This window comes from Somniosus microcephalus, chromosome 7, assembly GCF_052327205.1.
Source record: "Somniosus microcephalus isolate GS21.2 chromosome 7, FLI_Smic_1.0, whole genome shotgun sequence".
Classification (NCBI taxonomy): domain Eukaryota; kingdom Metazoa; phylum Chordata; class Chondrichthyes; order Squaliformes; family Somniosidae; genus Somniosus; species Somniosus microcephalus.
The window spans coordinates 213,982,681-213,997,281 of NC_140993.1; positions in this window are offsets into that span (position 1 = coordinate 213,982,681).

Below are 14,601 nucleotides of genomic sequence, written 5' to 3' on the forward strand. Positions count from 1 at the left end.
TTTGCCCCAGTTTCTAGTTTCAATGTAACTAATGCTCCATTTACCTGCAGTGGCATTATCCATTTGTCCTCTTTTACTGCATTAACTTTATGTTCGGCATTGTCCGTTCCTGAGGGCTGCACATTTTCTGTATCCTTTTCAATATTGTCACATGACACCATTCCTACAAAAAATGTCTCACTTAAATCAGTGTCCTCAATCACATTGACTTGTTGCCCTTTCTTTGTTTTTATTTTTGAAAAGCATTGTTTGGCAAAATGATTCTTTCCATTACATTTTGTGCACATTTTTCCAAATGCTGGGCATTGTCTTGACTGGTGCTGGTAACCACAGCATTTACAATTAAAAATTCCACCCTCCGATTGCTTTGCATTTCTGTTCCGCCCACGTTTCTTCCCCTTGTAGGACACAGCACTGACAGCAGCACAGTCACTCATTACAGTCGCATTATTATTAATTTCACTGAAAGTCTTTACGTGCTGTTGAGCTAGCTCACTGGCATAGCATATTTTCACAGCATCCTCCAATGTTAGTTCAGTTTCTCTCAACAAACGTTCCCTGACTTTTTTATCATGAATACCAAACACAATCTGGTCACGAATCATGGATGATTTTAGTTCAGAGAAATTACATGTCTGTGCTTTCAGTTTCAGATCGGTCACAAAGCTATCAAAAGTCTCATTTTGCTGCTGTGTCCGTGAATGGAACACGTACCTCTCATAGGTCTCGTTCTTTTTGGGAGAACAATGTGTATCAAACTTCTTTAGCACAACGTCCATTTTTTCTCTGTCCTCCTCTTGATTAAATACGAATGTATTAAATACCTCTATTGCCTGCGGGCCTGCAACCGTGAGCAGTAATGCTATTTTCCTTGCATCTGGCATCATACTGAACCATATGGCAGCAATGTAGAGTTCGAATTGTTGTTTGAAAGTCCACCAATTGCAGTCGACATTCCCCGTGAGTTTCAAACCCTCCAGTGGCTTCAAATTCTCCATGTCACGTTTCACAATATTCAGTAGATATTACCAATCCTGGTACCATGTTATGTTCATAAATAAATAGACATTTTCATTATGAACAGCTAGCTTGAGCTAGTCATTTATTCAGCCATGTGGACTAGTGTACAGGCATCCATCTTGACTGCTGCCTTGTGGGTAGCCCACTACTAAACATACAGCTCCACCTAGTGTACCATTCTAGAATGACATGTTACTGATCATTACAGGAATGCAGTCAGCAACAGAGGAAAGTGACCAGCTGTGAGGTGGGAGTTTTTTAGAGCAATGGCCACTCAACTTCTGCCTCAGGCTGACAGACATGGTTCCTGAGCTCCGTGAATCCCATGGGCAGCCAGGGAAATTCGATAGTTTGTCTGAAAAAGGCTTTTAAGGGTCTGACAGCTACCTGTTAATGATTTGAATTAGCTTGCCCGCCTCTGCCAGTCAGGTTGCTGCTGCACTGGCAAACGTGCCTGAGGGCAAGGAGCGCGGGGGTGGGAGGACGGCGGATTCCCGACCCGCTGCAACTTATTTTAAATTTGCCACCCGACCCACCTCCGATCGCACCCGGACGGACCCCAGAAAATTCCGACCTCTGTTTCTCTCTCCACAGATGTTGCCTGAACTGCTGAGTAATCCAGCATTTTCTGTTTTTATTTCATCTTATGAACATGTACTAAAGATGAAAAAAATCTACTAACTCAATTGAAGGTGTCTGGCATAACAGTATGTAATGTTTGTAAGATCTGATTTGCAGCATGTGCTAATTTCTTCAAATACATAGCAATTAAAACTCTGGAAATCTGAAATTTTAAAAAAATAGCAAAGGCCGGCAGTGCACAGCAGGTTGATCAGCATATCAGAGAGAAAGATAGGTTCATCTTGTGGTCTTTGATGGAATTTCTTCATATTGTTGTGTTGAAAGATCACACCCACAACACAAGCCTGATGCTGACAGATGATGATTGACTTGCAGACCATTTCCATGACTAAAATTAGGACACGCTCAATTGTTGCAAAACATACTGGATACTCCCGACTGGTCTCGGGAGGATTTTATTTGCCTTGCGATGCACTTGTACAAGACAGTACAGCCCCTTGAAATCGGAGCTCTATATTTAAACAACAGATGCTAAGGTGATGTAGAGGCTGTAAGATCCCAGCAGCAACTGCATTTAGAGCAAATTGCCTGAGATTCTCATCACCAGTCTGTCAATCATTGATAAAGTTCTTTTAGTTGCCTCTCACTGCTTGGAATGGATTCCCTTTAAGAACTATATATATATATATATTTTTTTTTACCCTCAAAAACAGAAAAAACCCTACATATTACTCATTAAATAAGACAGGCATATTGTCACAGTCTCTTCATGTACTAGAATCTGAATGGACATATCACACAGTAAGACTAAGCAGTGTTCTTGTGGGCTGTACTGGAGTTATTAAGGTAGCATATAGAAGTCAAAATCAATATTTTTTGTTGTTCGGAAAATATTGTGGAATTTTTTTTACCACATTTTCTGTAGCTGCCAAGGACCCTCATCAGTTTGACTTTGTGATTTGTAATTGTGTATCATCTCCAACAAGTGACAGTCAATGCAACAAATTACAGGAGGGCATTAATAAACTTGCAGAATAGGCATATAATTGGCAAATGAAGTTCAACACAGCTAAATGTGAGGTATTACATTTTGGTAGGAAGAATAGGGAGGTCACTTATTACTTGGAGGGTGCGAGTCTAGGTGAGGTAGAGGAGCAAAGGGATCTCGGAGTACAAATACGCAAATCAATAAACGTTGCAACACAGATTAGCAAGGCCTAAAAAAAAAACAGGCACTAGGCTTTATTTCTAGAGGGATAGAATTGAAAAGTAGGGGAGTTATGCTAAATCTGTATCGAACCTTGGTTAGACCACACTTGGAGTACTATTATAAAAAGGATATGGAGGCCCTGGAGAGGGTGCAGAGAAGATTTACAAGGATGATACTAGAAATTCAAGGGTATACATATCAGGAAAGGGTGAACAGGCTGGGTCTCTTTTCTCTTGAAAAAAGAAGGCTGAGGGGTGACCTAATAGAGGTCTTTAAAATTATGAAAAATTTTGATAGAGTGGATACAGTGAGAATGTTTTCACTTGTGGGGAAGAGCATAACTGGAGGCCATCAATATAAGATAGTCACCAAGAAGTCCAATAGGGAATTCAGAGGAAACTTCTTTACCCAGAGAGTGGTGAGAATGTGGAGCTCGCTACAACGGGGAGTGGTTGAAGCAAATAGTATAGATACATTTAAGGAGAGGCTAGACAAGTATATGAGGGAGAAGGGAATGGAGAGTTATGCTGATAGATATAGATGAGGAAAGACGGGAGGAGGCTTGTGTGGAGCATAAATGCCGGCATGGACTGGTTGGGCCGAATGGCCTGTTTCTGTGCCGTATATCCTATGTAATCCTATGTAATGAGGGCATTAAAATGTGTCTTATCTGTGTTCTGTGGAGGGAGAGGCCCTTCAAGCACGGCTATACAGGACAGTTTGATTTGAAACATATCAATTATGGGATACCTAGAACAGTAAGTACATTGAATGTAACTACTTAGCCCTACACCAATGTTACACTTAACAGTTATCGGTCAGAAAAGGTTTGGTGCTTTCTCATATCAGCAGCATATTGTGACAATACAAAAGATCACAATGCCATAGCTGTGCAAGACTAAAAGACCTTTTAAAATCAACAGCTGTTTTACAAAGACATTTTCTGAAAGTCACAATTGGTGTTAACTATTTTCAATTGTCCCAACCATAAGGTTTATTTTATTATGCCTGTCACGCCTGAAGTATAACCTTAAGGTCATAGGGGCATCTCCTCTGTCTTGGAGCAGAGGACAAGATAATGCGATGGACAAGGGAGTGCTGAGCACCAGATTATGATGGAATGTTGCACATAATTGTTCATGGTCCCACAGATTAAATAAAGTAATATTCAGATTTGCTAATTGAGGTTCAAAACTGAAAGTCAGGTCATTCACTCGCATGGCACTTTATTTTACTGTTTTACTGCTATTCATTGCCAGTGTTACCATAGCTACTGTTTTCACAGTAAAAATAATCCAGAGCTGGACATGGGGAAAGAAAATGATAAAACTGCCAAACCAACAGAATTTTTGCCGAATTCCTCTCAATTCCAGCAATGCATCAGAGGCTCCGTTAAGGCATGCACCATGTCCAAGAAGTCAGAATCTCAATGAGAGTATTAATATATACCACACTTGGGCTTAATGGAGGGAGTCAGCCCTTCAATGCATCTAAGGCTCTACTAAGGCACGTGCACTTTGCACCAAGTTGTGACAGTAGACATTCAGGCAGAAAGCCTTCTTCGATACTGCCAATATGCCAAGTGTGCCTCAGGGCATCATCAGTTGAACACACATGGACTCCATCAGGCCAAGCCCTACTGAAATAGGAAAAAACATTCTCAGTGCCTAATGTCAACTTGAGAATCCTCCACTTTAATGCCAAGATCTGTTCCATTGAGATAGCAAGCTGCAGGGATGGCTACAGAGGAATTCCAACGACCCTCCTCAAACTTGGCTAATAACACCATTCATAGAAACATAGAAACATAGAAGATAGGAGCAGGAGTAGGCCATTCAGCCCTTCGAGCCTGCTCCGCCATTCAATGAGATCATGGCTGATCATCCAAATTCAGCACCCTGTCCCTGCCTTCTCCCCATATCCCTTGATCCCTTTAGCCTCAAGAAATATATCCAACTCTTTCTTGAATATATTTAATGAACTAGCCTCCACCGCCCTCTGTGGCAGAGAATTCCACAGGTTCACCAATCTCTGGGTGAAGAAATTCCTCCTCATTTCAGTCCTAAATGGCTTACCCCTTACCCTTAGACTATGACCCCTGGTTCTGGACTCCCTGGCCATCAGAAACATCCTTCCTGCATCTAGTCTGTCCAGGCCTGACAGAATTTTATAGGTTTCGATGAGATCCCCTCTCAATCTTCTAAACTCCAGTGAGTATAAGCCCAATCGACACAATCTCTCCTCATACATCATTCCTGCCATCCCAGGTATCAGCCTGGTGAATATTCGCTGCATTCCTTCCATGGCAAGAACGTCCTTCCTCAGGTAAGGCGACCAAAACATGTCAAGCAGCAGAGCGAAGGAGTGCCAAAACCAGGGTATTGATTAAGGAGTATTTTTAAGTCTTGAAGTAACAATTGTATTGTCTGGATCATTTGTGGGGTGCATTAAAGTACTCTCCACAAAGTGTGTGGAGGATAGTAATGTGCTATAGGCTTTGAAATCAAAAGAGACGTCAGCACACAGCATTATTATGAATTATAGCATTCAGGGGTTGAGCAGGATGAGTGGGCCCAAGGACACGGCTACTGCTGATGAGGCCCCACTGCTTGTTGTCTAGCATGTCAGCAATTTGCATATTTTTCAGCCAAGCTTCTACAGTGTCTCTGTTAAGTTGTCCAGGGATGAATGACTACTATTGTTAGGCATCCTGGAGAGATGTATGTTGGACATCTTGGGAGTTAAGAGTTTAACAGTCGAACTTCTTTGTTAAACAGGATGACATTGAAGTGTCGTAAAAGAAGTGCATTGTTAGGCTTTCCGACATAAACAGGATGACATTGAAGTGTGGTGAGGAGAAAGCCTGGCTTATCTTCTGATATGTAAAGTGCTTGTATAAGGAAATAAGTGTGGGGCAATAAAACAGTGGCTGCGAGTCCCTTTGCTAAAGATAACAGTGTGTAAAGGAAGTTTTATTTAAGGGAAATTGTTCTGAGGTAAACAATTGCACTGTTTACAGGATAGTTTGTTTCCGGAGGATTTGGGAAATAGATACATCATTTTGACATTTTCCTTTGATGTAGTTAAAATATGGTGTATAAAGGAGCATGATTTTCAACAGTATCTCAGAGGGTACTCGAAAGATACAGAAACCGGTAAAGTCACTCTCTGTACAGAGTTAAAGACTGATCACCTTTCTGTGTATCAATAAAGTCTGTTCCGTATACTCCACTACGAAGTCTCGTGCTTGCTCAAAATGTGTTGTTGTGAACCAGGGGAGAAAGAAGGTTGCTCAACATTTCGTGCTGTGACTTGGATTTGGTGCCGCGAACTCGACCAACGAATACACAGATGGTGAGTATGATTTAACATCAATAGTGGTTATAACTAGCTCCTGGGAATCGTGGGCTAGGGAATAGGATGGAATCAGACAAAATAGTCAGTTTCTCGACCAAGTTGGTCCCTTTGAAAATTTCTGACTGAATTGTAAGTAGAGAGGGGGCTCTTGCAGTTTTTCCAAGGAAATTTTAAACGGGAACTGGGAGGAGATTGAGCAGGCACTGGAGAATGTATGTCTGCAGAGACAAAGAGATAGTAGATAGAAATTTATCCTGTTTCAGCAGAAACTAAATGAAAGGAGACAGAGAACATACCTATTGCAGGGGCTTTGTCTGGGTGCTTTGTGGAGAAAGCACACTCACACGCAGGCTGAAAATAAGGTCTTGAAGGCAGGAATAGAGAAACTTAAAGAGGAGTTTGATGCAGTCAGGGTCCATGCTGTGCAAGCTACTAATTTCTTCCTGGCTAGTCACGATGCCTTGGTGCAAATGTGTGAGGAGAGCGAGGAATTGGAAGTTAAAGTGAGCAGCTTAGAAATTGAGGTGGACAGTTAGAAAAGGCGCTGGAAAAAGTGTGCCTACAGAAACAAATACAGAAACTGGAACAGAAGCAGAAACAAAAAGACAGAGGCCTTGGGCTAATGAAAGAATAGTCTGAGGTGTTGCTCATTAATTCAATGAAGGAAGCTGTGGGTGAGAAACTGATACAGAAACAGTTAGAGATGAAAAGAATGGGAGAAGCTTGCTCAGAAGTACTTAAAGTTCCTGTAGGAATGGGCAGTCTCAGAACTGGTGAGATGTTCAGTGAAAAGCTAAAATGTGGGATTTGTAAGCATGGTCTAAAGGGATGCGAAATGGAAGTTGGAATGTTGAAAATGTTGAGAGAGGTAGTTATAGCAGTTCCGAAGGGTGAACTGAGAAAAGGATTGGGACTCTCGACTGAATGTTCAGCGCTCCCTTCACCCTTTACTCTATGTTATTACACACCTCCCATATACCAGAGGAAAGTGTGAAGAATTGTGCAGGAGGTAACAGATTTGGTTGAAAACACAGACTGTAAGCTTGAAACTTTGAATCAGTACAGAATGGGATTCAGTAGAAAAAATCCTAAATTGAAAATTGGTTTAAGGGAAAAAGGATAAAACAGTTTATGATGAAATAAGGAGGAAAAGTAAAGATCTTGTCTCTTTTCTGCTGATCTACAGGTTTTTAAAGCTGAGAGAAGTTGTGTGACCCAAGCTGACATTGACAGTCTTGACAAAGGGTTTTGACCTGAAACGTTGACTCTATTTTCTCTCCACGGATGTTGCCTGGCCTGCTGAGTTTTTCCTGCATTTTCTGTTGTTATTTTTGACATTGATTGATGATGTCTGGGTTTGTCTTTTTGTAAATGTAAGGAAAGAAGTTAACTCTTTTCATAAGCAGTTGTGAACTCTGTTTTAATTCACTAAGTAATAACCTTTGTAGAACTGACTAAACATTTTGGACATTTTAAATTTTAAGGAGGAAAAATTCAGTTGGTTCGCACCTCCAGTTAGCGCCTGGCAGGGGCACTAACGGGGCGCTGATGCAGTAGCGTCGGGGCGAGGTGAATCCAGCAACGCACCTCAAATCCGGTCCTCCTGTAGCGCTGCCGCCAGGCAGATTGTGACGTCAGTGACAACGCTCACTGGGCGCCCAATCTGCAAAATTAATTTTCGCCCCCTGCCTTAGCGCCTTGCCCCGACAGCGACAGGGAGAGGAGGCGTTGAGCAGGCGGATGCCGGATCCAGGGGCGCTACTTAAATCTAACCTCAGTAATGAGTCGCAGCTCTCAGGTTAGTGCTGTTTCACTGCTTCCTCGTCAGTTTGACATTGTGCAACAGTTTAATTCAGTCATTTAAAGGTTATTTAGTGGCAGGAGTGTTGTGGCTACTAAAAATTAGTTACATTTATTCTCACAACATATCAAACTGTTACATTTGGTTACATTAATGGGGGCTGTACTGGCAGTTGACCTCGCTCTCCAGGATCTACGGTGGAGGGAGCGGAGACAGCAAGAAAGATTGGACCATGTGGCCAGAGGGAGGAGGAGGGCCATCAGGGCTCTCAACAGGAGGCCTTACCCTCCAAGGGTATTCCGAGAGCTCTTCTCCTACCTCCAATTAAGTGAGGAGCAGTGTATTAGAAGGCTCCACTTCACCAAGGAGGTGGGCACAGAACTCTGCCACCTCCTGCAACCAGACCTTGAGCCTCAGATCAGGATGACCATGGCTCTCTCAGTGACAGTCAAGGTCACCATCGTCCTCAATTTCTTCGCCAGCGATCCTTCCAGTCTGCAACAGGAGATATAGCAAACATCTTGCAGTTTACCGTCCATCGCTGCATCCGGGAGGTCACAGAGGCACTCTACAGTAGGAGAAGGGACTACATTTCCTTCTCCATCACCAGAGAGAAGCAGGACCAATGTGCATGTGGTTTTACCAGGATAACAGGCTTCCCCATGGTGCAGGGTACCATTGACTGCACCCACGTGGCTTTGCAGGCATTGCTTAACAATGAGATCTTCCGTTACTGCAAAGGCTACCATTTAATTAATCTGCATTTGGTGTGCGACCACAGACAGCTAATCCTCAATGTCAATGCCCACTATCCTGGCAGCAGCTACGATGCCTTCATCCGGCGCCAGACTGGTGTACCAGCACTCTTCCAGCCACCACATCAAGCTTGTGGCTGGCTAGTCAGAGACAAGGGCTATCTGCTCTCCACCTGGCTCATGGCTCCCCTTCGCAACCCCAACACTCCTGCCCAGCATTCATATAATGAGAGCCATGCCGCCACCAGGAACATCATCGAGCAGACCATTGGGGTGCTCAAGCAATGGTTCCGCTGCCTTGACCGCTCAGGTGGAGCCCTCCAGTACTCGGCTGAGCAGATGTCCCATTTCGTCATTGTCTGCTGCATGCTCCACAACTTGGCCATCGTGAGGGCCCAGCCCTTGCCACCAGGGATTGCGGGACCACCTCAGGAGGAGGAAGAGGGAGAGGAGGAGGAGGAGGAGAATGAGGAGGAAGAGGAAGATGAGGAGGAGGAGGAGGAGGTGTAACAGGAGCGAGGGAGGAGGCAGCCACTCAATCGGCCTTCCAGAAGGGCAGTCCGTGACTGCCTTATCAGAAAATAAATTAAACCCCAGATCCTCATTGCTCACCACCGCCCCATCATTCCATCCCTGTTACAGGCCATATCACAGCGCAAAGCTGAAATGAGAGTCACCACAAAATAATCCAAACTGAATTAATAAATTTATCAATAATCAGTGAACACATATTTACAACAACAATATTAACTGTTCACCCTTGTGCAATTCCTTAGTGTCTCTCGTTACTGTGCCTTTGCCTACTCTAGTGCTCCGACAAAGTATTGTCCCAGTGGCTGCAGCACAGCTGGTGGAAGGCTGCTAAGTGTCCATGCGGGACACTTAAGATGGCCTTGCAGGATGCCCTCGACCAGCTTTGGGCCTGGAAGGCCTGGCTGTAGACTGCACCACCTCAGCACGGGCGGCAGCAGTCTGGGCTGGCTGGATGACAGGTAGCGACAAGAGCAATGGCAGAGTGGCAGTGATGGGAGCAGGAATGCTGTCATCCTGAGAGATTGCTGGCCTTCTGTGACACTGTGAAAGCCCCTGTCGACGGTGGTAGACCCAGCCATGATGGCAGCAATCAGAGCTTGCGTGACATCAAGCTGAGACTGCATGAGAGCAATCTGAGATTGAATGGCACCAAGCATAGACTACATTACAGCACTAAGACATTGCATCACTTCTGCCTGTGCTGCAATGGAAGCTGCCAGATTGCCTATCACATGCGGCATCAGGTCTGGGTCGCCAAGGTCTCTCTGTGAGTCTACCATCCATTGCAGACTGGAAATGATGGGCACCATAGTGTGCGAAGAGCTCTGTGCAATGTTGGAGGTGGACTCCTCCACGCTCCTCACCATTGCCGAGAGGCTCTCGGGCACCCTTGCCATTGCACCTATCATCTCCATGTGCATGCCCATCACCCTTCTTCTGAAGGCCTCCCCATCGAGGTCCTCATCTGAGTCCTGTGCAGTAGAACTAGCATGTGAATTCACCCTCCGGGGAGCTGGTCCCCGATCTACCATTTCCCCCTGGCCTTGCTGCAGCCCACTCATCCCTGGTGCATCTCCTTGTGCAGATTCCACTACTATACTAGCCTCTAAAGAACACGTAGCATCAGTATCTGAGCTGGTGCCTGCGAGTGAGAAATGCAGTGACACAGTGTGTTCTTCCTCCTCCTCCTCTCCCGCCTCGATCTCAACGGTACCCTCAAGGACAGGCTGCTCAGATGCTTGCTCATTATCTGAAAGCATAAAGGCACAAGATTTGCCAAGGCACAAAGGCACGGTGGCATAGTGGTTAGCACTGTTGCCTCACAGCGCCAGGGACCCGGGTTCAAATCCGGCCTCGGGCGACTATCTGTGTGGAGTTTGCACATTCTCCCTGTGTCTGCGTGGGTTTCCTCCGGGTGCTCCGGTTTCCTCCCACAGTCCAAAGATGTGCGGGTTAGGTTGATTTGGCTATGATAAATTGACCCTTAGTGTTAGGGGATTAAATGCGTGGGGTTACGGGGATAGGGTGGGATATGTGTCGGTGCAGGCTCGATGGGCCGAAATGGCCTCTATCTGCACTGTGGGGATTCTGTGATTCTGTGTGATTTGAGTTAAGGTAAGGGGAGGGAGCAGGAAGGGAGAAATGCATGCATGCAGCATGATTAGCTGGAAAGTGCGAAACGCTTGTGGAGTGAGGGGGAAGTGGGATGTGAGAAGAGGGAGCAGGGATGAACATACTGTTGTGGTCCCCAAGAGGGTCAATGTTGCCGGTGGCCACGGCGACCACCACCTGGTGCCCTTTTCAAAAGTTACCGCCCACTCCTGGACTATAATGAATTTCTCCCCCTAAGTTTTTTAATTTGAGTGGATGTTTCCCCACACTGACAGAAGGGAATCAAAAATTGACAAATGACGAATTAACCTATTGGGCTGTCAGAAGCCACAATGGATTTTCTGTTTTTTCTTTGAAGCAGAGGACCAGATAAGAGTTGATGGTGCAAGATTACCAAGAGTTGTTCTTTGATATGAAATGACTTCAAGGTGTTACAGAGCTTGAACTTTGCTGTGAAAGTGCAGGTGGAGCTCTAGTAATGTTCAGAGTTTAAGTTCTGAATGTTGCAGCGCGGTGACAAAAAAATTGAACTTAAGACTTTGCCTTTCCAATTGGTATCTTTCAAGACACATTTCTTGCGGGGGAAGATAAATGACTTGCATCCAAACACAATTGTTACTTTTGTTTTTCTTTTGTAAAATCATGAGCCTGGACATGATTTGTTTGTGAAATTAAAATCATAGAATCATAGAAAGTAACAGCACGGAAGGAGGCCATTTCAGCCCATCGTGTCCGCGCCGGCCAACAAAGAGCTATGCAGCCTAATCCCACTTCCCAGCTCTTGGTCCATAGCCCTGCAGGTTACAGCATCCCAGGTGCACATCCAAGTACTTTTTAAATGTGGTTAGGGTTCCTGCCTCTGCTACCCTTTCAGGCAGTGAGTTCCAGACCCCCACAACTGTCTGGATGAATACATTTCCCCTCAAATCCCTTCTAAACCTTCCACCAATTACTTTAAATCTGTGCCCCCTGGTTTTTGACCCCTCTGCTAAGGGAAATAGGTCCTTTCTATCCACTTTATCTAGGCCCATCATAATTTTATACATCTCAATAAGGTCTCCCCTCAGCCTCCTCTGTTCCAAGGAAAACAAACCCAGCCTATCCAGTCTTTCCTCATAGCACACAGTACTCTAACTGAGGCCTAACTAATGTTTTATACAGTTGAAGCATAACCCCCTTGCTGTTGTACTCTATGCCACGACTAATAAAGGCAAGCATTCGGTATGCTTTCTTAAACACCTTATCTACCAGGCCTGCTACCTTCAGGGATCTGTGGACATGCACTACTCAGTGTCCTACCATTTAATGTGTATTCCCTTTCCTTGTTAGCCCTCTCCAAATGCATTACCTCACACTTCTCTGGATTGAATTCCATTTGCCACTGTTCTGCCCACCTGACCAATTTACTGATGAGATAAATTGATACGCGTTGCTGCTCATGCACTCGGAAATGGAATTTTTGTCTGAAATTTAAGGGGATAATCAAATTTTATTTTTGAAAGGGTCCAGTCTGTGTGGTTCTGTCTAAACTGTATGTTAAGGAAGTGGTTTTTTGGGGGAGACTGTTGTGTTAAAGGTGGCTGACATCCCTCATCTTGCTAACTGAATTGCTCTCTGGCATACTCTGGGGAATAAAAAAATCTAATAAGAGTTTAAGCAGAATGAACAAAAATGAGTTGATAACTTGGATTGGTTTGGAAACTTTTGTTAAATGGTAATAATCATATTGTATTGGACATTAACATTTCTCCAGGGCTCCTGAATGAGATGAAATGGTAATATAATGGGAATCTTTCTAACATCATTTTCTTAGGTGATTATGAGTGAATTGCAGGGGTTAGGAAAAGATGTGTGAATGCATCCCTGAGTATCATGATTCATGAAAGGATTTTCAATTTTGTATCAATGTAAATTCTATTGAAAGTCAGGAAAGCGTCGGTGAGAATCATTAATTGATAGGTTTCTCTTGGAGATGTTTGTGCCTTTGCTATACTGAACAATGAGACGTGTATTTGATAGAATGACCACTATCCCAAACATTGGGGCCATGCACGGAGAGATGAGAAAAGGCCTCCGATCTATTGATAAGATAACTTAAGAGCCCAGGAATGGCTTGTATCGGATGTCACGTGTGGAATGATACTGGGATACCGTGTGTGCAAATGTGATATGTTGCACATGAGGTAACTACATGCGGAACTGCATGGTGAAGATGCTCTGAAGAACGGGTCTCAAACATGCTCAGTTATTGGACAACAGCACGACATGAAATGGTTAATGTGACTCAGGAGAGTGAGACAAATTTTATTCAAGGCACTGATACACATACTCCACAGCGAAACTGACTTTTTAATGAAACAATATACTGTTAAACACACTGGTACCTGTCAGAGGGAAAGCAATTAAATTAAAGAGGGACATAGGATTTGGATTTCTATAATTCAGGGTGGAGATCACACTGGAATTGGAATAACTGAAAGCTAATGGGAAATGGTACTTAGTGAGAATATCCACAAGATGCATAATGGTACTAGGAGGGCTGGAGAATTCTTTTAAGTCCATGAGTACTTGATGATAGGGTAAACTGTAATGCTCTGTACAATGAAATATGTTTATCTTTGTGTGTGTCATGGTACCCAAGTTAAACATAGACAAGACCTCTGCCGTTTAAAACCCTAACATTAAATGACTGACAGTGTATATGATATGATGTAATGCTGATGTTGAAAAGGGGACGTCTACCTTTGTAAATCATGAATTTACAAATCATGAATCAACGATATAGGTAAAAAACAGGATGAGGTCCTAAAAGCTGAATATAGGGAGTTAGGAGGTAAATTAAAAAATAGGACCTCAAAGGTAGTAATTTCAGGATTGCTACCAGTGCCACGTGCTAGTCAGAGTAGAAATAGAAGGATATTTCAGATGAATACGTGGCTAGAGGAATGGTGCAAGGGGGAGGGATTCAAATTCCTGGGACATTGGAACCGGTTCTGGGGGAGGTGGGATCAGTACCAACTGGACGGTTTGCACCTGGGCAGGACTGGGACTGATGTCCTAGCGGGAGTGTTTGCTAGTTCTGTTGGGGAGGGTTTAAACTAAAATGGCAGGGGGTTGGGAACCTGTGCAGGGAAAAAAAGGAAAGGGAAACAAGGATAGAAGCAAAAGGCAGGAAGGAGAAAAGCAAAAGTGGAAGGCAGAGAAATCAAGGGTGTAAATCTAATAGGGCCACAGTAAATAATAATTTTAATAGGACTAAGAGTGTTAAAAAAACAAGCCTGAAGGCTTTGTGTCTTAATGCGAGGAGCATTCGTAATAAGGTGGATGAATTAGCTGCGCAAATAGATGTAAATGGATATGATACAATTGGGATTACAAAGACATGGCTCCAGGGTGACCAGGGCTAGGAATTAAAGATCCAGGGGTATTCAATATTCAGGAAGGACAGGCAAATAGGAAAGGAGGTGGGGTAGCATTGCTGGTTAAAGTGGAGATTAACACAATAGTAAGAAAGGATATTAGCTCTGATGATGTGGAATCTGTATGGGTAGAGCTGAGAAATACCCAGGGGCAGAAAACGTTAGTGGGAGTTGTATACAGACCCCCAAACAGTAATGCTGAGGTTGGGGATGGCATTAAACAGGAAATTAGAGATGCGTGCAATAAGGGCACAGCAGTTATCATGGCTGACCTTAATCTACATATAGATTGGGCTAACCAAATTAGTAACA